The sequence below is a fragment of the Sinohyriopsis cumingii genome, chromosome 2 (assembly GCF_028554795.1).
Source record: "Sinohyriopsis cumingii isolate HCF-2022 chromosome 2, ASM2855479v2, whole genome shotgun sequence".
Taxonomy (NCBI): domain Eukaryota; kingdom Metazoa; phylum Mollusca; class Bivalvia; order Unionida; family Unionidae; genus Sinohyriopsis; species Sinohyriopsis cumingii.
The window spans coordinates 158,913,711-158,935,726 of NC_142962.1; the positions used below are offsets into that span (position 1 = coordinate 158,913,711).

General features: G+C 36.2%; 1 long non-coding RNA gene across 1 annotated transcript; it reads right to left on the minus strand.

Moving 5' to 3' along the window:
* Window positions 1-3,321: 3,321 nt before the first annotated feature.
* On the minus strand, window positions 3,322-21,391 carry LOC149806197 (uncharacterized). Its single transcript, XR_016419867.1, has 2 exons — window positions 21,063-21,391; window positions 3,322-10,168 (listed from the first exon to the last, which is right to left on the minus strand). It is a non-coding gene; the product is annotated as an uncharacterized LOC149806197 (long non-coding RNA).
* Window positions 21,392-22,016: the final 625 nt, after the last annotated feature.

The window sequence follows — 22,016 nt, forward strand, 5'->3', positions numbered from 1 at the left end:
ACCTACAACCTACGCGCGATCGTTATTACGTTGTGCATGACATGAAAGAACTTTTTGATAATATAAACATCACTCATATTATGGAGTTCTTGAAAGCCGTAAATATTTACTCTAAACTCTGACTTTTATGCTATCACCTTGTGCAGTTTTATGCACTATACATACCGTCCCATTTTAATACCTATTCATCTTTTTTACATCTCCCGTTGATCGGGAAGCTTTATTTTGCACCGTTACCATCTTACCGTTTTTAATTTCAACCATTTGTTCTTTTATATCGCTGGTCGATATAGAACCTTTTATAAGTTTTAAAAGATTATACAAGTAACACTTTGTTTGGCGCTAAATAGCCTAAAAGTGCTGATGCGCCGTTAAAAAACAAACAATCAATCAATCAATCAAAATTTTACATTTTTCTGCTTAGAATACACATGGTGTATTGTAAATTCACATGATCTATCATAAATACACATGTATATCATAAATACATGTGGTATATCATAAATACACATGGTATATCATAAATACACATGGTATATCATAATTACACATGGTATATCATAAATACACATGGTATATCCTAGTGATGAGCATCTGTCTCCTAGTGGCTTGGCGTACTACTGAGTATGACCCTATAAAATTCTCACAGAATGAAATGATGCTCGGTCAAAAAGTTGGATTACTCGTGTGGTTGAAGTACGAAGGGACAAGTCTCTGTAGTGCAGTTATGGCTTAGAATATGTGCCTAATTGGATCATGCCCTCAAGTTAGCCAGAAACCACATAAAACAGCAAGTAGGAAGCATAAAGCATTTTATAAATACTGGACAGACTTTAAAACATGTGAGAAATGAAAGATTATGATTGGCCCAAAAACTACAACCAAATTGGGATGGACCTTATCTCATTGTGAAATGTCTTAGTGACTTGGTATATAGCATTTATAAATCATTAAACACACAAGCCTCACATAGTTCATTAGGACAGATGAAACACTCAAGCTTCATGTAGTTCATTATGACAGAATAAACACAAACCTCATGTAGTTCATTAGGACAGAATAAACACATAAACTTCATGTAGTTCATTAGGACAGAATAAACACAAACCTCATGTAGTTCATTAGGACAGAATAAACACATAAACCTCACGTAGTTCATTAGGACAGAATAAACACATAAACCTTATGTAGTTCATTAGGACAGAATAAACACAAACCTCATGTAGTTCATTAGGACAGAATAAACACATAAACCTCATGTAGTTCATTAGGACAGAATAAACACATAAACCTTATGTAGTTCATTAGGACAGAATAAACACAAACCTCATGTAGTTCATTAGGACAGAATAAACAAAACCTCATGTAGTTCATTAGGACAGAGTAAACACATAAACCTTATGTAGTTCATTAGGACAGAATAAACACAAACCTCATGTAGTTCATTAGGACAGAATAAACACATAAACCACATGTAGTTCATTAGGACAGTATAAACACAAACCTCATGTAGTTCATTATGACGGAATAAACACAAACCTCATGTAGTTCATTAGGACAGAATAAACACATAAACCTTATGTAGTTCATTAGGACAGAATAAACACATAAACCTTATGTAGTTCATTAGGACAGAATAAACACATAAACCTTATGTAGTTCATTAGGACAGATGAAACACTCGAGCTTCATGTGGTCATTAGGACAGATTAAACACAAACCTCATGTGGTTCATTATGACAATAAACACAAGCCTCATGTGGTTCAATAGGACCGATTAAACACAAACCTGATGTGGTTCATTGGGACAGAATAAACACACAAGCCTTATATGGTTCATTAGGACAGAACAAACACAGAAGCCTTATGTGGTTCATTAGGACAGAATAAACACAGAAGCCTCATGGTTCATTAGGACAGAACACAGAAGCCTCATTTGGTTCATTAGGACAGAATAAATACACAAGTCTTATGTGGTTCATTATGACGAAATAAAATGCACAATCCTTATGTGGTTCATTAGGATGGAATAAAACACGAACCTTGTGTGGTTCATTGGGACAGAATAAACACACAGGCCTTGTGTGTTTCATTAGGACAATAAACACAAGCATTGTGGTTCATTAAGACAGAATAAACACAGAAGCCTCGTTTGGTTCATTAGGACAGAATAAACACACAAACCTTATGTGGTTCATTAGAATGGAATAAACACACAAGCCTTATGTGGTTTGTTAGGACAGAATAAACACAAGCCTTATGTGGTTCATTAGGACAGAATAAAACGAGCCTTGTGTCATTCATTAGGATGGAATAAAACACACAAGCCTTATGTGGTTAATTAGGACAGAATAAACAGTGCTACAGGGATTGTGCACATTGGTTGAAGGACAATGTAGTTATGAAGAAAGAAATTCATAGCAGTGATTCTAATTATGTAATTCAGAGAGTTCACAAAGTGGAACTGACCTTCCATAGGGTAATAGAGTACATTTACAGTAAGCATGTGCTAATGGCAGAGATTAGAACCTGGAAAATGTACTGCCTTATATTATCATCCCATCTACTGTACAAAACAGTCCTGAGTTCCAACCTGTCTCACAAATTCCATAATTTCCAAATTCATTTAGTCTCCATTGAGATTTGATGCCATATTTTCAGATTGTTCCATACAGCTAAATATGTAACCATGTCCCAGTCCTCTTGATGATGAATTCCTAAAATCCATGATGACAAATTTAAACCCTCTTCCTTTTAATCTCTTTGAATCACATTTACTGTTCTTGCCATCTGTTTTAGAGTTATGGAACACACTTCCAGAGTTCTTGATGGACATTTGTGGAAGTGTCATATATAATTTAGATGATGCCATTGTGTTTGGCTCATATTTTAAAACAACATTGGGCTTGAAACTGAGGCTAGAAAAGTGCCCTTTGTTCCAAAGAAGTGTTTTCTATTTAGGGGACATTTTGTTGCATGACTTGTTCAAACACATCCAGATTAAATTATTATGCATGTTAATGAACGTTGGTCAATGCTGATGTGATTTGTGTACAATAAGTACAAAGGAAACAAAATTTAAATGAAAATAGGTGATGGTGGACACTGGTTTTGTGACTAAGACCCCCAGCAATTTCTTGTACTGAAGGTAATTCAGAAATGTAAAAATTAGCAGAATGGATCAGGAATTTACATAGTTTTTTTTAAAAAGATTTCAAAGCATGTATAATGTAGATGAAAAGATAAACATTTCTTTTATAATTGTCTCCTGCTTGCCTCCACTACCTATCAGAATGACAATGGGAATAAATAAGCTGTACAGAACTAATAAACAATTTATTTAATAGGATAATATATGATGTACATCAAATACAACACCTTGGATGGCACAAAAGGTACACATTTATATTGGTCCAGTTTAAGTGTTACATCCATTAGGGGACATTGACATCAAACCAATAAAATAAAATCATGCAGCAAACTAATTAAAAAATACAAACCTGTATCATGATAAAATAATAAGAATATCTACAAAAATTGATACAAACTCATTAGCTTGAAGTCCCACAAATTCAGCATACTGTTACTTTCTTAAAACTAAAGTTAAAAGTATGATAATTTGAAGAATTTCGTAATGTGGGATTTTTCTTTCACAGGATACCTGCATATGATATACATTTAATCAGATTATCATGTGTAAGTAACCATTTGCAACCTCACTTTGTCAGTTACATGTTTGAGGTGGCATTTTCAGCCTCACTTCTCAGTTGTGTGTCTGAGTTAGCATTTTAAACCTCACCTTGTCAGCATTTTGAACCTCACTTTGTTATGTGTCTGAGTTAGCATTTTTAACCTCACTTTGTCAGTTGTGTTTCTGAGTTAGCATTTTGAACCTCACTTTGTTGTTTGAGTTAGCATTTTCAACCTCACTTTGTTGTTTGTTTGAGTGAGCATTTTGAATGTCACTTTTGTTGTTTCGAGTTAGTAGTTTGAAGTTCACTTTGTCAGTTGTGTGTCTGAGTTAGCATTTTGGACCTCACCTTGTCATTTATGTATTTGAGTTAGCATTTTTACCTCCCCTTGTCAGTTGTGTGTCTGAGTTAGCATTTTTAACCTCCCCTTGTCAGTTGTGTGTCTGAGTTAGCATTTTTAACCTCCCCTTGTCAGTTGTGTGTCTGAGTTAGCATTTTTAACCTCCCCTTGTCAGTTGTGTGTCTGAGTTAGCATTTTTAACCTTCTCTTGTCAGTTGTGTGTCTGAGTTAGCATTTTTAACCTTCCTTTGTCAGTTGTGTGTCTGAGTTAGCATTTTGAACTTCACTTTGTCAGTTGTTTGTCTGAGTTAGCATTTTGAACTTCACTTTGTCAGTTGTGTGTCTGAGTTAGCATTTTGAACTTCACTTTATCAGTTGTTTGTCTGAGTTAGCATTTTGAACTTCACTTTGTTGTGGATCTTAGTAGTTTGAACCTCATGAAAAAAGTGTGTTTTGAATCATGACTGGAAAAAAAACATTGGCTATGGCTGGAGACCAATGAAAAATCATGTGTTCTTTTTGTTTAAATACTGGGAAACAAAATTCCTTTATATACAGAAATAGTAATTTGTGAACATTGATCCTTGACTTACATACAAATTCCTTCACACAAACAGGCAATTCATGGCTTAAAACAATGTGAAAATTCAAAAGAAACTTCCATAAATTATTGGCAAAATGTATAATTTAGTGATGTGTCACTGGTCTATTACTTATCAAAGGAGAAAATTGACTTTTTTTGAATTTGTATTGCTACTTAATTTTGTTACTTTCCTTACCATTGATGTGAGCACTGTGAGTGTGGCTGACAATGCAACATATTCTTCAATTGTTTCATTGTTGGAATTTCAGGTGCATTTTATACTTTTTATTTTTTCTTCATTTATTGCAGGTTTATTAACTTAGTAATCAATTTTCTTTAAGCCAGGACTTTATTTTAAACTTACAATATCAGCCCAATATATTTTGCTGATATGCTGTTAGGAGAGAGAAATATTGAAATATCTCCTTTTTACTAAATACAGAAGTACCCTCAATAAAGAGTAAATGCAAGCACACTTTTGATGACATCAGTTGATGTTCATGTGATTATTCTTGTGCTATTAATGTGATCATTTATGTGATATGCATATGATTATTCATGTTATATTAATATGATTGTGATTATTCATGTGACATTCATATGATATTCATTCTGTATTCATATGATTATTTATGCGATATTCGTGAAATATTCATGTGATGTGAATGTCATGGCAGACAATGCTCCTTTTTTCACCAATGTTTAATAGATTAATTCATGTTATTGCACTAAAAAAATTGATTGTTCTATGCATGGACTTTATTTTGACCACTCCATTATTTTGAGGTAACCAAAGTTAGCACACTGAGCTTGTATTTGATTTTTTAACAAGTCAGACAAGATCTAAAAAGTAACACATATCTACCATTAAATAAATTGGCAGCAGTTCTTGATCCATGCTTCTTTGTGTCATACAAATGATAATGATGCAGGTGTATCATGCAATGGCAGAGCTTGGTCTTTATCATGCAATGGTAGACTATGGTCTTTATCATGCAATGGCAGATCATGGTCTTTGTTCTCAGATTTATCATGCAATGGCAGATCTTGGTCTTGGTTTTCAGGGTTATGATAAAATGGCAGATCTTGGTATGCGTTTTCAATGTTATCATGCAATGGCAGATCTTGGTCTGCATTTTCAATGTTATCATGCAATGGCAGATCTTGGTCTGCATTTTCAATGTTATCATGCAATGGCAGATCTTGGTCTTTGTTCTCAGTGTTATCATGCAATGGCAGATCTTGGTCTTTATCATGCAATGGCAGATTTTGGTCTTGGTTTCCAATGTTATGATACAATGGTAGATCTTGGTCTGCAATCATGCAATGGCAGATCTTGGTCTTTGTTCTCAGTGCTATCATGCAATGGCAGATTTTGGTCTTGGTTTTCAGTGTTATCATGCAATGGCCGATCTTGGTCTGTATTTTCAATGTTATCTTGCAATGGCAGAGCTTGGTCTTTATCATGCAATTGTAGATCATGGTCTTTATCATGAAATGGCAGATCTTGGTCTTTGTTCTGAGTGTTATCTTGCAATGGCAGATCTTGGTCTTTGTTCACAGTGTTATCATGCAATGGCAGATTTTGGTCTTGGTTTTCAATGTTATGATACAATAGCAGATCTTGGTCTGCATTTTCAATGTTATCATCCAATGGCAGATCTTGGTCTGTGTTTTCAGTCTTATCACACAATGGCAGATCTTGGTCTTTATCATGTAACGGCAGATCTTGGTCTTGATTTTCAGTGCTGAGCTGTGTATGTTCATCAATGCAGAGTGCACAGTGAACCCCGTATTAGACAAACTGCACGAGAACCTTTCATTCATTCCACTGGTGATTGACATGGTCAAAACCCTGTTATAATTTATTCCATTTTTAAATATGATATCAATATCACTGTTTGTGTTGGGAGGGGAGGTGTATGTGTCCTTTTGAGAGAGAGAGAGAGAAAAGTTATACAAGATATGGTTATTCCTTTGTATTATCATAAAGATAGACAGATCAGTTATTTACTGTATGGTTGAGATGCCACCTGGTTATGGATTTTACTGGTAAGTGACCCCCTCCAAGTGACTTTCAATACTTTTTGGCAGTTGAGACAATAATTTCTGATCTGGTGGAACCAATGGACATACAGTGTTGGACTTGTGAAATTGCAGGTGTTAATTTCAGTTTATTTACTATACATATATATTATTTTAAACCATATGCAATTAGTATTTTTGGTGAAAATTACAAATATCTATTGCTCAGTCATGAGGCATGTAATACCATTATAATATTATGAGTTTATTTTTAATGGGGTTTTGTATTTGATGATATGGTCAAATACATCTTCAGGTGTAAATTTAAAAAAATCATATACATATATATATATATATATATATATATATATATATATATATATATATATATATATATTCAAAACCTTACTTGCAATCAATGTTCTTATGAATACAGATAGTATTACCTGTTTAGAAAAACATTTGTAATAAACATTGTGCAAACATATAAATACAAAAAAAACATTGATTTTAAGTTCATACATTCATGACTTTTTGATCAAGCTTTCCATTCGTGGAAATGTTGCAGATGTTAAGTTAAATCTTCAAATTTGATTCATTGACCAATAATTTATAATACCAATGCTATCCAAGAAAAATCTAGTTACATCCTGTCTGAAGTTTCCTTTTCTGTTACAGATTTGTCCACCTTACGATCAAAAATACTTTGTTTTCTATAATTCAAAAATAACTTGCATGAAGTTACCCTGTGAGGTGAACCAGAAACTTCAAAGCTACACTCTTGTTCACAGATCTTATCCTGAAATTGATTTTGTGTCAGTTTACAATTTTTGTAATGATTATATTTACACAATTGTATGAATTATATTTTTAAAATATCCTAATCATATCAGTGATTACACAAAATTTGATCCTGCAAGACTTATCAGAGCATATGGAAGTTGAAAAATCAAAGCATCTTGATTTGTTATATGTCACATGATTAAGGATAACATTATCTTGAACACAGAGGCAGTACTATTTTTTGTCTCTGTTATATCTGTTAGAAACGGTGGTGTTACTCACCTCCTTCTGTCATGTATTGACATAATACACCTGTAACAAATTTTCATTTATACTCATTAACCTTTGAAGGTTTTCATGTATTGGAATCCAGTCTGGTACAAGGCTATTAGTAAAAAAATCTTGGTCAAGTTTGATTTTCACAATTATCTCACAAAGCTTAACAGAGTTATGGCCCCTATTTGAGTTTAATCTTGGTCATCGCTTGCATCATATTGTCAGGGGGATCTGTGTTTTATGGACATATTTTTATTCTTAAGCCTTGATAGCTGTTATGTTCTAAACTACTGTTTGCTGAGATAATTTCAGTATGGTCAGTTTTCCATTTTTGCTTGTTATAAAAAAGAGATGTGCCTTGACAGACACCAATATGTGCTGTACATTCTATGTGAGATTTTGTGTAAACAGCATGGTGTCTGGACAGACATCAGTATATGCTGTACAGTCTGTAAGAGATTTTGTGTAGACATCATGGTGTCTGGACAGACATCAATATATGCTGTACATTCTATGTGAGATTATGGGTAAACAGCATGGTGTGTGGACAGACATCAGTATATGCTGTACATTCTGTGTGAGATTTTGGGTAGACATCATGGTGTCTGGACAGACATCAATATATGCTGTACATTCTATGTGAGATTATGGATAAGCAGCATGGTACTTTGACATACATCAATATATGCTGTACATTCTTTGTGAGATTTTGTGTAAACAACATCATGGTGCCTTGACACATATCAATATATGCTGTACATTCTATATGAGAGTTTGTGTAAACATCATGGTGTCTGGACAGACATTTATATAAGCTGTACATTCAATGTGAGATTATGGGTAAACAGCATGGCTTCTTGACATACATCAATATATGCTGTACATTCTGTGTTAGATTTTGTGTAAACAGCATCAGGGTGCCTGGACACATCAATATATGCTGTACATTCTATATGAGAGTTTGTGTAAACAGCATCAGGGTGCCTGGACAGACATTCTGAGTATATGCTGTACATTCTATGTGAGATTATGGGTAAACAGCATGGTATGTGAACAGACACCAGTATATGCTATACATTCTGTGTGAGATTTTGGGTAGACATCATGGTGTCTGGACATACATCAGTATATGCTGTACATTCTATGTCAGATTTTGTGTTAACAGCATGGTGTCTTGACACACATCAATATATGCTGTACATTCTTTGTTAGATTTTGTGTAAACAGCATCAGGGTGCCTGGACAGACATTCTGAGTATATGCTGTACATTCTATGTGAGATTATGGGTAAACAGCTTGGTGTGTGAACAGACACCAGTATATGCTGTACATTCTGTGTGAAATTTTGGGTAGACATAATGGTGTCTGGACATACATCAGTATATGCTGTACATTCTATGTCAGATTTTGTGTTAACAGCATGGTGTCTTGACACACATCAGTATATGCTGTACATTCTATGTGAGATTTTGTGTAATCAGCAGGGGGTGGGGCAAGTGGTCTAAAGTGCTCACCTTTCTGGGATCAGTGCCATCTCAAATCTGTCTGCGTGGGTTCAGGTCTCAGGCTCGGCTAACGTGGGTACGTGAGAAAGCTTGCCAGTAGCTTCTCGTGGGTCGGTGGTTCTTCCCGGGGTTTTTCCAGGGTTCTTCCTCCACCAGTTATACTGGCCGCCATGTATAGCCTATCTGCGTTAAACCCTACAACAACAACAACAATAAACTGCATGGGTCATGATCTGCTGATGCAGCTACATTGCACTGGGGTGAATTCCAAGTTGACATTCCATTGGTAAAGGCCAATAAAAGGTCTATATTTGTTTGGTAATTGTGGGCAACAATTGTAACAATGAGCCGTGAAAAACACAACAGAGGCATGGGCGCCCGCATGTAGAGGCAAGGGGGGTGCATAACCCCACCCTCGATTCCACCTCTAAAAGTATTTTGGCCTATATCTGTAAAACTTATTAGATGACCACTACGTGTTCCCACCCACAGCCACCCCACCCGGGAAAATTTGCGGGCGCCCTTGAACATAGAAGGATTGATAATTTTGTATTGAAATGGATGTCATGCATAACAAGTTTTGAAAAGTATGAAACATTTTTGTATTGGAATTGCAGTCCACTTTAGCTTTCAACTTCGTATTAAAAAGATCGTTAATGATATTGATTTCTTGCGCTCCACACGGTCAATCTATGAAAGGTCCTGTGATGGCCATGTTGTTAATATATTTGATCGCTCAGCCTCCTAACTGCAAATATTTTTTTGTCTGGCTCAGGCAAAGAAGCTAGTGCCAGATACCTGCCAATTTCATGTAAAATATACTCCTTGGCACTTTTGATTGTATACATGTTCATAATGTACCAGGTACACAAAATGTAAAATAAATTATGTCGCATCCTGAAACGCAATCAGTGACCGCTGTCCTTATACCCCTTCCCTCATGTCCAGTTTAACGTCAGAAGACCTAGTAAAAAGAGAATAAAATACGTCAGATATTTATATTGGGGGTGTCAGTTTGCAAATGACAAACGTACTTACATAATATGTGGCTGCACAACTAACTGCTCCTTTTCATAATGTCACAATACTGCACGACTGTTTATTATTTGTTAGCAAATGCCTGCTGATAAAGTATATTGGGTTTGAAAATCTGCTTTCTTTAGATAAATCCAAATTTCCAGTTCTTTAGATAGTTATATTGCAGCAATTCAAAATACGGGTAGGAGTATTTTATACAGTAGCAATTCAATTTATGAGCAGGAATCAGTAGCGTACTAACGGGGGGAGCTGGGCGGACGGGGCGCAAAAACCACGGGCGCCAGAGGTCATGGGGCATCAAAACCTTATTTGGCCTTCATCGTCGCCCCCCGGGCGACATTCAAGCTTGGTACGCTACGGGTAGGAATATTTTATTTATATTGTAGAGACTCAAAATAACGGTATGAGTATTTTAGTTATGTTGTAACGATTCAAAATAACGATGTTACTGGCTATAATTCTTTTTCTTCAACATATTGTATGAAATGGAAGGGAATGAAATCTTACACGCTGGCACTGGGTAACCTGTATAGTCAATTAGAAGTCGACTGAATAATGAATGTTACCCATGTTTGTAGCGGAACAAGCAATAAATTACAGTCGTCCACTGCTTAGATTGGGAGCACTGCATTTTTTCCTGGAAAAAAATATAGATTTATTTTTACTAATAATTTTTTAACGGCACTTTTGCACATTATTGGCTGAATTGCACAGAGTATGTGGGAGATAAGTGCTTTTTGCAAAGACAATGAGGCAGTCTAAACTGACTAGCCTGGCGGGTATCGATCCCGCGATCCATAGATTACGAGTTCTACGATCTACCAACTGAGCTTCTGCGGCTCTCGTTTAGTATTAAAGAGAAAGCAACTTTAACATGGGCATAAGCGCCACTTTAACATGATTATAACCTCCAGCTTTAACATGACTATAAGTCCCAACTTTAGCATGGATCTAAAACCCACCCACCCCACCCCCACATGGCTATAAGCCCTAATTTTAACAATGCTATAAGCCCCCAAATTGAACATGGCTATAAGCCCCAGCCTTAACATAGCTATAAACCCAAACCATAACATGACTGTAAGCCCTCAAATTGAACATGGCTATAAATCCCAACTATACACCCCAACCTTCATATGGCTATAAGACCCTACTTTAACATGGCTATAAGACCCAGCTTTAACATGGTTATAATCCCCAACTTGAACATGGCTATAAGCCACAACTTCAGCATGGCTATAAGACCCAACTTTAACATAGCTATAAACCCAACCTTAACATGACTGTAAGACCCAACTTTAACATGTCTATAAATTCAGCGAAAATTCTCTCGTTCCCTTTCTTTCTCATTTGGAAAACCTTTCTCTCTACGTTTGTTCTTGATTATTGAAGTTTTAAGTATGTCATGTTGTGTGAGAAAATTTGCTAACAATTCCTGCCTCATGTTTACTCGTCTTTTGATAGAATTCGTAATTCAAAGTATTTTGGGTAATGTCAATACTTGTTATATAATATTGCGACTTTAGACATATTCTGAAATAAAGAAACTACATGTCCGTGACATATCCATTGCGTCACAGTCAAGTTTGTGGTTAATTCAAAGAGAACCTTGCCGCGGTGGTGAAAAGTCCTGTTTGTTTTGCAATCAGCCAGTGATGTCACCGGTCGGCTAAGGCTTATAGACCGGAAAACCCGACATTATAACATGTCGGCGGTACTAGCCCAGGCACTTTTCAAAGAGACCAGGGGTATCCGATCAGAACTAAGATAGTCAAATTTTGGATGGTTTCACATGCAGCCAGACATTATCCTGTCACATTCACTTTGGAAGAGTCAGTACATGTTTTGACGTGACTAAAGTAACATCACGGTACTCCGGGAGCAAATTGTGCACTCGCAAAAAAGAGAGGGGAAAACTGAGTTATAGGAAATTCGGACAAGATTTGGAACAAAGGCTCCTGTGGAAGCTTTCCGGGTGGGATAGGGCGCTACCCGAAGATTAGAGAGAGAAGAAGACGTGGAGAACACTTGGAAAAGGCAGTTGTGCGAAGGCGCTGGGCCGGAGAACGGAAATAAGGGTACCGGAAGTACCGACAATGCGAAAGTTACAGATGAGTAACATGGAAGGAATACGGGAAGAAATCACTCTCACCTTTAATTTCACGTGATGAGGGGCCCCGAGTGGCCGAGTGGTCTAAAGCGCTCTCCGTTACGGATCACTACCATCTCATCTCTGTCTGCGTGGGTTCGAGTCTAGGATTCGGCCAATGTGGGTATGTGAGAAAGCTTGCCAGTAGCTTCTCGTGGGTCGGTGGTTCTTCCCGGGGTTTTTCCGGGTTCTTCCTTCACCATTAATACTGGCCGCCATACATAGCCTATCGTGTGCTGAAAAATGGCGTTAAACTCCACAACAACAACAACAATCACGTGATGAAATAACTGGCAATTTGAACAGGCCTTTGTATTGAATGAAACAAATTGCGTGGAAATATTGTCCCGTAATTGTTGAATACTGTGATATAGTTTATTAAATTGTTATACCTTTCGCGTTATTAGTTTTATATTTTATACACCTAGACCTTCGGCCTTGCTGACGGGGGGTGGGGGGGTGGGGGGTCTCGGAGCTATTTTATCTTTTAATTTTCGTCCTTCTCCGGTGTTAGTAATAATACCGTAGCGGGCATATGACAAAGTATGACAGATAAATATGCCCGAAACAAAATAACTATATTCATCTTAACACAAACCCCGAGGGACTTCAGTTTTCTTCAAGAAGGATGTAATATAGAATATCAAATTAAAATAAACGTTAGATTAAGAAAAAATAGGTATACTGTCTTTTTGAACATGTTAGATTATAAATAAATTTTAAATAACCCCATCTTCTTAATTAAAATGTTAAGCTGTCTTCGTCTGCCCATGATTTTCAACTCTTCACTGCATCCGATATCTTTGTAGATAGGATTGATTTTCCTAACTGAATTTGGACTACGCTATCAGCTGATATGAGCTTGGCTAGACTAGAAATTCTTAGGTTTTTCGTTTGCTTTAATTTTTTTATGAATGATTTTCTGCGATTTTCCTATTGCCAGACTATATTTTGTAAATCTGAGTTTGATTTTCGTTGTGGAAAAAATGAGTGGTGGTCTAAGATAGAAGGAGTTTATTGAAAAACATAATACGGTATGATATTACCATAATTGCCAAACTGCGTGCATAGATTTGATTGGTGACATTATCGGGCTGACATCCAGTACCATCTTCAGCTACACATATCCATTGTGAAATAAATGTATGGCAAAACGTTCTCCCGAGTTCAACACATTAAATGATTTTGTCGTTTTAATACAAGCGTTTCTGGGAGGACTTTCATAGCAACCATGTATAAACCTACTTCTGATATCTCAGCAGAGGTATTAGTCATTGTCAATAAACATCGTAAAAAAAATATGCACATCCAGTAACCTGAACATAATTTTTCCACTGGTAGAGGGGTGGGGAAATGCTTACAAATTTATTTTACAGATCCTCGTGACGGAGATATTTTATGCAAAAAATGGCGTTCTGACTTAATCAATTTTGAATTATAGCTTTTCCTTATCTTTCTTTTTAATCGACCACCAAGTCGCTTTTGTTTTTTTTTTTGTGGGGGTTTTATTTGTAAACTTCCACACCACTTCATTTCATCAACTACAAAACGAGCAGTGTCCAGGTTACCGATTACCACAAATGCCAAAATCATTTCTCTTTCTAATTAGGCTTTAACAGCATATTCCCTAAAATAAAATAAAAGGCTGATTTCCGCAGGAGATTTTCTGATTTTATATTAAGTGATAAACAAATGCGATCGTACTGTCATCAGATGAAAGACAAAAAAAAAATGACAGGAAAACACGTAGGTTACATAGATTGTGAGAAATAGGATTGCAATAATCTGTTTTGCAATCTCGTTACTCAAATGAAAGTTAACCACGAGACCGAATGGAACAGCAATTTACATGTCAGAGAGATGTTTATTACGATACTTCAAATCATGAGAGATGCGCGTGCAATCGCTCATATACCGCCTAACATGCGACAATTAACATTAGAATCCGTCTGAAATGAGCAGAGCTCTGAAGTCAAAAGTCATACAAGTATCATGCACGGTTTACTCTGAATCATTTGTCGGAGTACAAGAGGAGCATTTGTGCCTGAACTCTTTCATGTTTGTTCTCAGAGATATGTGGATAATTTCGTTCAAACTGACTGCTGGAGTGACTATGTACGATCTCTGACAAAAGAAAATTGGAAATATTGCACTAAATTTGGAGTATGCGCATTTGGTTATAGCGCTCCGTTTTAAGGAATTCTTAGATGTTCGTGATTACTTGTCTTATTATTGGAATTCGATGCAATGGAACTACTACTTAGCCTGAAATAATTAGCCAATTATTAGAAGCAAACGTCACGGAGTGAAGTGTTTGCAAGTTTCCAAGATGCCACGGTTCACAAGTAGTGAATTCAGGTCAAAACCGAATGAGTATCCCTGTCTTACCATAGTCCCTATTAAAATCTGGTGGTGTACATTGGTTGTGTGACTGCAATGGCAGTATTTACGGTAGGAAACCGGTAAACACAAAGGAATAAATAAGAGGGCATTCGGCAGATACCGCTTATGTCGCCATGGTGGAAAGTGTGATGCAGCTGTATTTTTGAAATGTGCCTTGAAATCATGGATTGACTAGCCTAAGGTGGCGTAGTTAAAATATTTCCCTGTGTTGGGGGATAGTTGTATAATTTCTACGGCGTGAACTGCTGACGGTACTGAAACCTAACGAAGAGAAACCATGCAGATGTGTGGTTGACAGATATTTGGCATGCTGTGAGATCGGTAGTCTTGCATTGATTAGAGTAAAAAATTTGTATAGAACGGACACGTCGGACTTTCTAATTTACAACTGAAGCTGTATGGAAGTCTTTGGAAATTTGGGGTAAACTTATGACTTCTAGCGGGAAACGCGCCAGGGTTTGACACCGGTCGGTCAAGTAAAGACCCGTGGCTTGTAACAATATATAATTTTCATTAATAATGCCAAATTATACAACGATTGGTATATCTTTGATACAGTGTACATAATATACATATATTTTGTTTATAATACACACAAATGTACATATTTGCCCTTTGAACGGAGTTAAGATTCACTGCAGACAACAGTATTGTCCAAGTGAATGAAGTGCTCACATCCCTAAAGAGTGTGTCCGCTACAAAATTTCGTTACGTGCCTTTTGTGGCTATTCACAATCACCTTTGCTTATTGATAAGTCGATTGTTTTCTTTTTTTAGTTTCTATTTTTATTCACATTGACTAAATCAATATAAGACACACTTATGATTGAAACATGAAAGAGGGTTTTAATGATGAAAGGAGAGCACTACAAACACTGAACGCTCAGCCATTCACGTACCAGCGCATGGAAATAAGTGTGGCGTAGAAACAAAGCGAAACGACGAACCAACAAGAGGTAATTTAAATATTTAATATATTTACCGTCAATTTAAGTCATTATTCTGCTTGAATCAACATTGTTACCTACCATAACAGTCTCTCTCTCTCTCTCTCTCTCTCTCTCTCTCTCTCTCTCTCTCATCCTTTGGTCGGTTTGTCGTAACCTTTACCATCATTCATAGGTCCAGAGACATCGTCATATGAAACAAGCGAAAATCTCTACGCTCGTCTGTTCATGGATTTTCTCCATTTTTAGCTATGAAGGTCCGGGGGGGGGGGCGCCTTTGGGCATTTTCATATTTAATTATTTAATTAATACTAATCGATACTTAGAACATTATAATATTGTTGATGAGTTTAATTATAGTGGCGTGCGCACAATTGTGCATGTGCCACTTTTTTCTGACTGCACCGCAGCCTGCTAATTGTTCCTGGGGAAGGGGATGGTGCCACCTCCCCCAGGCTTTTATGGATTCAAGGAACCCTGATAGTTTGGCCTCAATCTGTGGGTCCATAAAGGTCCCTACAGTTGAATGGTTGGCTGTCATTAGTGGGAAGGAGAGCTCGGGAACGGTCCTGCTTGCTTTACATCGCTGGTTTCTTGTTGCATTTGCCTGGTGTTTCTTGCAACTTTTTAAATTTTTTTCGATTTTTTTTTCTTCTTCAAAATGTTCTAAAAGGAGGGGGGATGTTCTATGCTGTTTATAGAGGTTCTTAGTAGAAATCATGTATGAAGAGAGATTTTCAAGGTTATTATGGTATTACCAGTCGAGGTGTTTAGGGTGTGTTTCCTACGCTATGTTATTTATAAGTTTTTAGATATCACCTCTTTAAGTTATTTATTAATTAATATTTTTAGAGATTGAATGTTATTTATACTTTATTTAGCAAGAGACCGGAGTCCTAGCCGATTACACGGTTCGTTAAGGACATCTAGGACCGGAGTCCTAGCTGATTACTCGGTTCGTTAAGGACATCTAGGACATCCGATTTTGCGGTTTCCTTAGTTTTTGATAGGTGCTTCGTAAGTGAATTATTTATTAATATTTTTATAAAATTGAATGATATGTTATGGGCTTTTATGTGGTGGCTTCTAAATTTATTTAGCTAGTTACTGGGTCTTTTGGTTTTGTGGGGATAGTAATTATATTTTGTTCCTAAGCCCTGCTGAGTCTATGAATTGATTTATATTTTTATATGCTGATTGTTTATTTTTATTAGAGTCCATAAGTAACTCTGGGTATGTGTGTGGTGATCCAATCTCTTTTTGGTTTTTGATAAATATTTTCCGAGCGGGTTGATATTTTGGGCATATATTGAATACGTGGTGTAGATCTTCGGTGGTGTGGCAGTTAAAGCAGTTAATGGTTGCTGGTTTGGGTCCTATAAACCTTCCAAAACTGCTTGCTAGTTTAGTTTTTCCAGTTATTATCCTGTTTATGGTTTTCTGTTCTAAATAGGTACCCTTAGGTAGCTGTATGTTCCTATCTACGTTTTTTTGGGTTTCATGGTGCTTTTTACCTTTTGTGGAGGAGTTCCAAAAATCTTGCTATGTTTGGTCTATATATGTTTGTGCGAAGCTTATTGCTTCTGTAGAGCTATAGTTAGGCTTGATAGAGTTTTGATCTCCTAGTTTGGTTTTTGCAACTTTGTCTGCTGTTTCGTTGCCAGAGATTCCAATGTGCGACGGTATCCACATGAGCTCGACTAACTGATGTGCTGTGGTGATATCGTCGATTAATTGGCATGCTCTGTCGAGGAATTGTTCCCTAGAGTGTGTATTGCGATTTTGGATCGATTTGATAACGCTTAGGGAATAGCTTATAATGACTGCTTTAGGTATTTGGTTGTCTTTGATCCATTGTAGTGATTCAAGTATAGCCCAGAATTCAGTGGTGTAAATGGAGCAATAGTCAGGTAATCTGGATCCCGTTTGTATATTGAATTCAGGGATGACTGTTGCTGCTGCTGTTCTTGGTGGGTTGTACATTATGATATGTTTAAGAAACTATAACGACAACAATAAAGCATCAAATACATCACAGCATGTGTGCCTTGTAACCAAGAAATTTACCGTATATTGTCGACAGGCTATTGCAACTTTGTATCATTGATTATATAAATACTGTAGATAAATTCCAAGGAAAGTGTACACATACCGTTACGACGAGCCATATATTAAGAGGTTACTTGGCGTAAGTTCAGTTTCAAGGTTTTCATCCAACCCAAATTCTTTTTCTCTCTCACTCCAAATTTTTGTGTATTTTGTCCCTTATGCATGCGATGGGAGGGAGAAACGAAAAACACAAAGGATTTCGTACCATATTAAATTCATCTAGAAAACAGGATTATTAATACTTATTTTCGTTAATTTTATACGTCACTAATGATTAATGAGTGAAAATTCATCATTGATCTATAGGCCTGAAGTTAAAAAAATGTTTATATATTGGTATTATTGCGCCATGGGCGGATCACAATCTGATATACAGTAGTATTGGTACATCACATTGCTTTATGCAAACGCTTTAAAAGCCATGTTATATTTAATATATACGTAGATATTATGAACTTCTGAGAGAGTGACAGGTGTAAGGTGAAGTTGTTTGCACTTGCAACAAGCACAATGATGAGAACGTTGGCATACCCTTGTTACTTTCATGTAATGTGATTGAAATTTCTTTGGACTTTATAATTGTGCAAGTTATACATGATCTAAGCACACGGCTAACCAAAGTGACTGCTCCCATAATCTAGGGAAATAATTCTGAATTAGTCTAAAGTACACTATCTTTAGCAGCTAGTAAAATAGAGACTACGAATTTAGCCAGTCGAGACAATACCAGCTCTGAAAGTGCAATGAATGAATTACCAACTATATAAAATGTAAACAAAAGTTATAGGCTCTTTTTGATATAAATTACCTGTGATAGCCGGGAAGCCAAAATGACTAGACAGGGCTAGCAGTTTACTTTTTTGTCGTTTTAGTTTTTAAGTTGCACATCTGAAGTAAGGACAAGTTGTATACTCTATAATCCATATTAAACCCATCAATCTTGCACCAAACTAAACGGGATTAAAAGTTTTTTTTTTATATATAAAAAAAACACCTAAGACATGCAAGGTCTTTTTTTAAATAGCTTATATAGCTAGTGAGGAAAACTGGGAAATTCTTTTTCTTTTAAAATCTAACCCTATGCAAAATGCGAAACTATAGAGCGCCACCTATAACAATGGAGAGCCAAACCGAGGCTCTCCCAAAATTTGGAGATGTAATTTGATTGGCTGAGGTGATGATATGACGTATTACATCATTGTGGTGATGAGATGACGCTATGTTTTAATATTGACAGCTTCATTGCCCGATTAAGTCAAGTTTATTTTATGGGCCTCTTGATGATCAATGATATCCTTTCAAGCTTGTTACATAATTTTGACTTAGATGATTGACAAAGCACGCATAGATAAATTCTGATATGGGAGAAATATCTTTGTAGTTTCACAAATCCTTACATTGGTGACTAAGACCATGGAATAATTTTGCCATGCACATACTCCATTTGTTTGTAAATCCCTATCGATTTTAAAAACAAAATGCATCAAGGATATTAAAAAAACTAACGGAATATAGTCATTTCATGTAACCATTTATAATTTCTATTTCATGTAACCATTTATAATTTCTAACCTGATTGTCGCCAGGTGGTCCCAAACATTGTCAACTTGTTGGCGGTTTGAATTAAACGGAAACTTCTTTAGTAGCATGTTTGTCATATTTGCTTGGGCGAGTCTATATATTTGCTTGGGCGAGTCTATATATTCTAGTAAAAAATGTGATGTAGATAACCTTTTTTGATAAATCCAATAATTCCGTAAACTTTGGAGTTACATCTCTTTGAACACACGTATAAACTATTTCTACCTTTTTATTTCTTCAATGAATTTTAAAACTTGACATTGCAAATATTGGACGTAGACGACACTGTTTTTACTAAAATGGACTTTTCTAAAAACCAGAAAGGACAGTAAGCAGTCTTATCTGCTTGTTCATATCGAGGCTTCCGTTTGGTTTGAAACGCCAATAAGTTGACAGGGTTAGGGACACAATGCCAACAATCAGGTTAGAAGTTATAAACTGATGAATGACATCACTATGTTTTGTGCATTTTGTATATCCTTGCTGCATTTTCGATTTAAAATCCGTTGGGTGGGTGGGTTTTACAAACAAACGGTAGGATATGCCAATACTAATTAGGATGATGATATGGAATTACGTGAAAGTCTCGTTGAACAAAGCTAAATACATATAAAGGAAAGAAATATGTGAAAATACAGACTGATCACGTTAAAAAATAATTAATAATTTCGTAGATGCGTTTTCCAGTATTATTTGAAAGAGGAGTACAGATGTCATAATTCTTATTTGCTCAATTCTAAAACTAAAACGAAATAGCAATGTTTTGGAGATGATTTAATCTCGAGTACAAATAGAAATGCTTGTAGAATTGGAAACCTATAATACGTGGAAAGTGTAACCTCATCCAAATCCCACCGACCACGCGCACGCATACACACATGCACATGCAAATAAAATGACTGTGGAATGAATATAATTAAACGCAATATGTTTTCCACACTATGGACCTCGACACTTTGTAAACATATTCCATTCTTTTGATGCCTTCAACCAAAGTCGCATGGGTTCGATCACCGGCCACATCATTGATATGAAACCTAATGAAAATCGACCTACAGCAAAGCATATAGATAATCAAAAGTTAATTTATGGATCTCTCTATCATCGCTATCATTGACTTTGTTCCGTAACAGTCAAACGATGCGACATATGTATTGGGTATTGTGGCGTTAGATCCACTCAGCTCATTCCATGTTTTGTCACGTACCTTCTAAACGCTGCTCTATCCACTAAAAGGTTAATATCCGACAATCGTGACACTTCATTTGCCGGGAAAGCATATAAATACAACAAAATGACTATTATTTCCTCCGATGTAATTGGTTTTGGAATAAAAGTTTTGAATATTAAGCGAAAATTAGATAACCCATAAATGCATTAGACGTTTCACACATAAGCAAACACTCGCACATACGCACACGCAGTCGCACACACGAGCGCACACACACACAAGCATACACATACTTCAGACATACGGTATTTAAAAAGTTACTAAATGATGTTGGATCGGCGTTCAAGCCGTGCAGTTTTGTGTTAGGTTTTATTATTTTCAGTTGTTGTTATTTTTACAGAGAAATAGAGACAAAAAAGATAAACCAAATGATGAGACAAAGAAAAGATGAAAGTAATACCCTGCTAGTGCTTCATCTGGTAGGGATTCATCGGATTTAGAATCGGTCTTATTCTTATAAGAAGAAATCTGTTGTAAAGAGGAACAGCTTGAGCATCTATGATGATGGGGAAGATACGAAGATCCGACGTCGTTAGAGTTCTGAGATGAGCGGGAGGTGATTCGGGGGCGGTGAGAGGATGTGGTGCATGTGACCTTATAAGGTGGAGGACTATTACACTGATTACTCTGCTGACTGAAGGAATTTGAACCGCGATGTTGAGGACTGCTTTGTGACTTTACGCTGGAGTAGGCGGATTGGTTGGTAGGTTGTGATACCGTGGGTACCGAGCAGGTCTGAAACAGAAAAATGTGGTGGACTAAACCAATTAAAGTTATGAGAAACCAAATAAACAAATATAAGTTACAGATAATTTAAAGTCGGTATTCGACAATACACTCAGCAAATATTTTTTGAACTTTTGAAACCGACTTCATACAAGGTCATAAAAATTAAAGATAAGAGATAACAATTTAAGCTTAAGACCAATTTTTTTTTTATTATGGAGGAGTCATACTTTTCCCGTAAATGATTCAGAATATCGAGACACAAGCAAATGGAAACTTTTAGGAACTCGTTTAGTAAATTTGCGAAATATTTTCATACATATGAGATCAGGTGCTTACAAATTTTGTATAAAACATATTTACAGCAATTAGGAGGTCTTAAACTAAGTAACAGAAAAGAGCGAAAACCTACAAGTTTTGTAAAATTTAGCAAATAATTTACTTGCATCGAATGCAAAGTTATACAATAAAAATGTAAGAGGAACTTACATTATGGTGAATTGAATCCAAATTAATCCTAAAATGTCTTCAAATCCTTGAATGTACGTATCACAATGGCATTGTTCAGAACGACATTAAATAATTCACAATAGGCCCAGAAACTTTTCGAGTCGAATGATTCATTTGT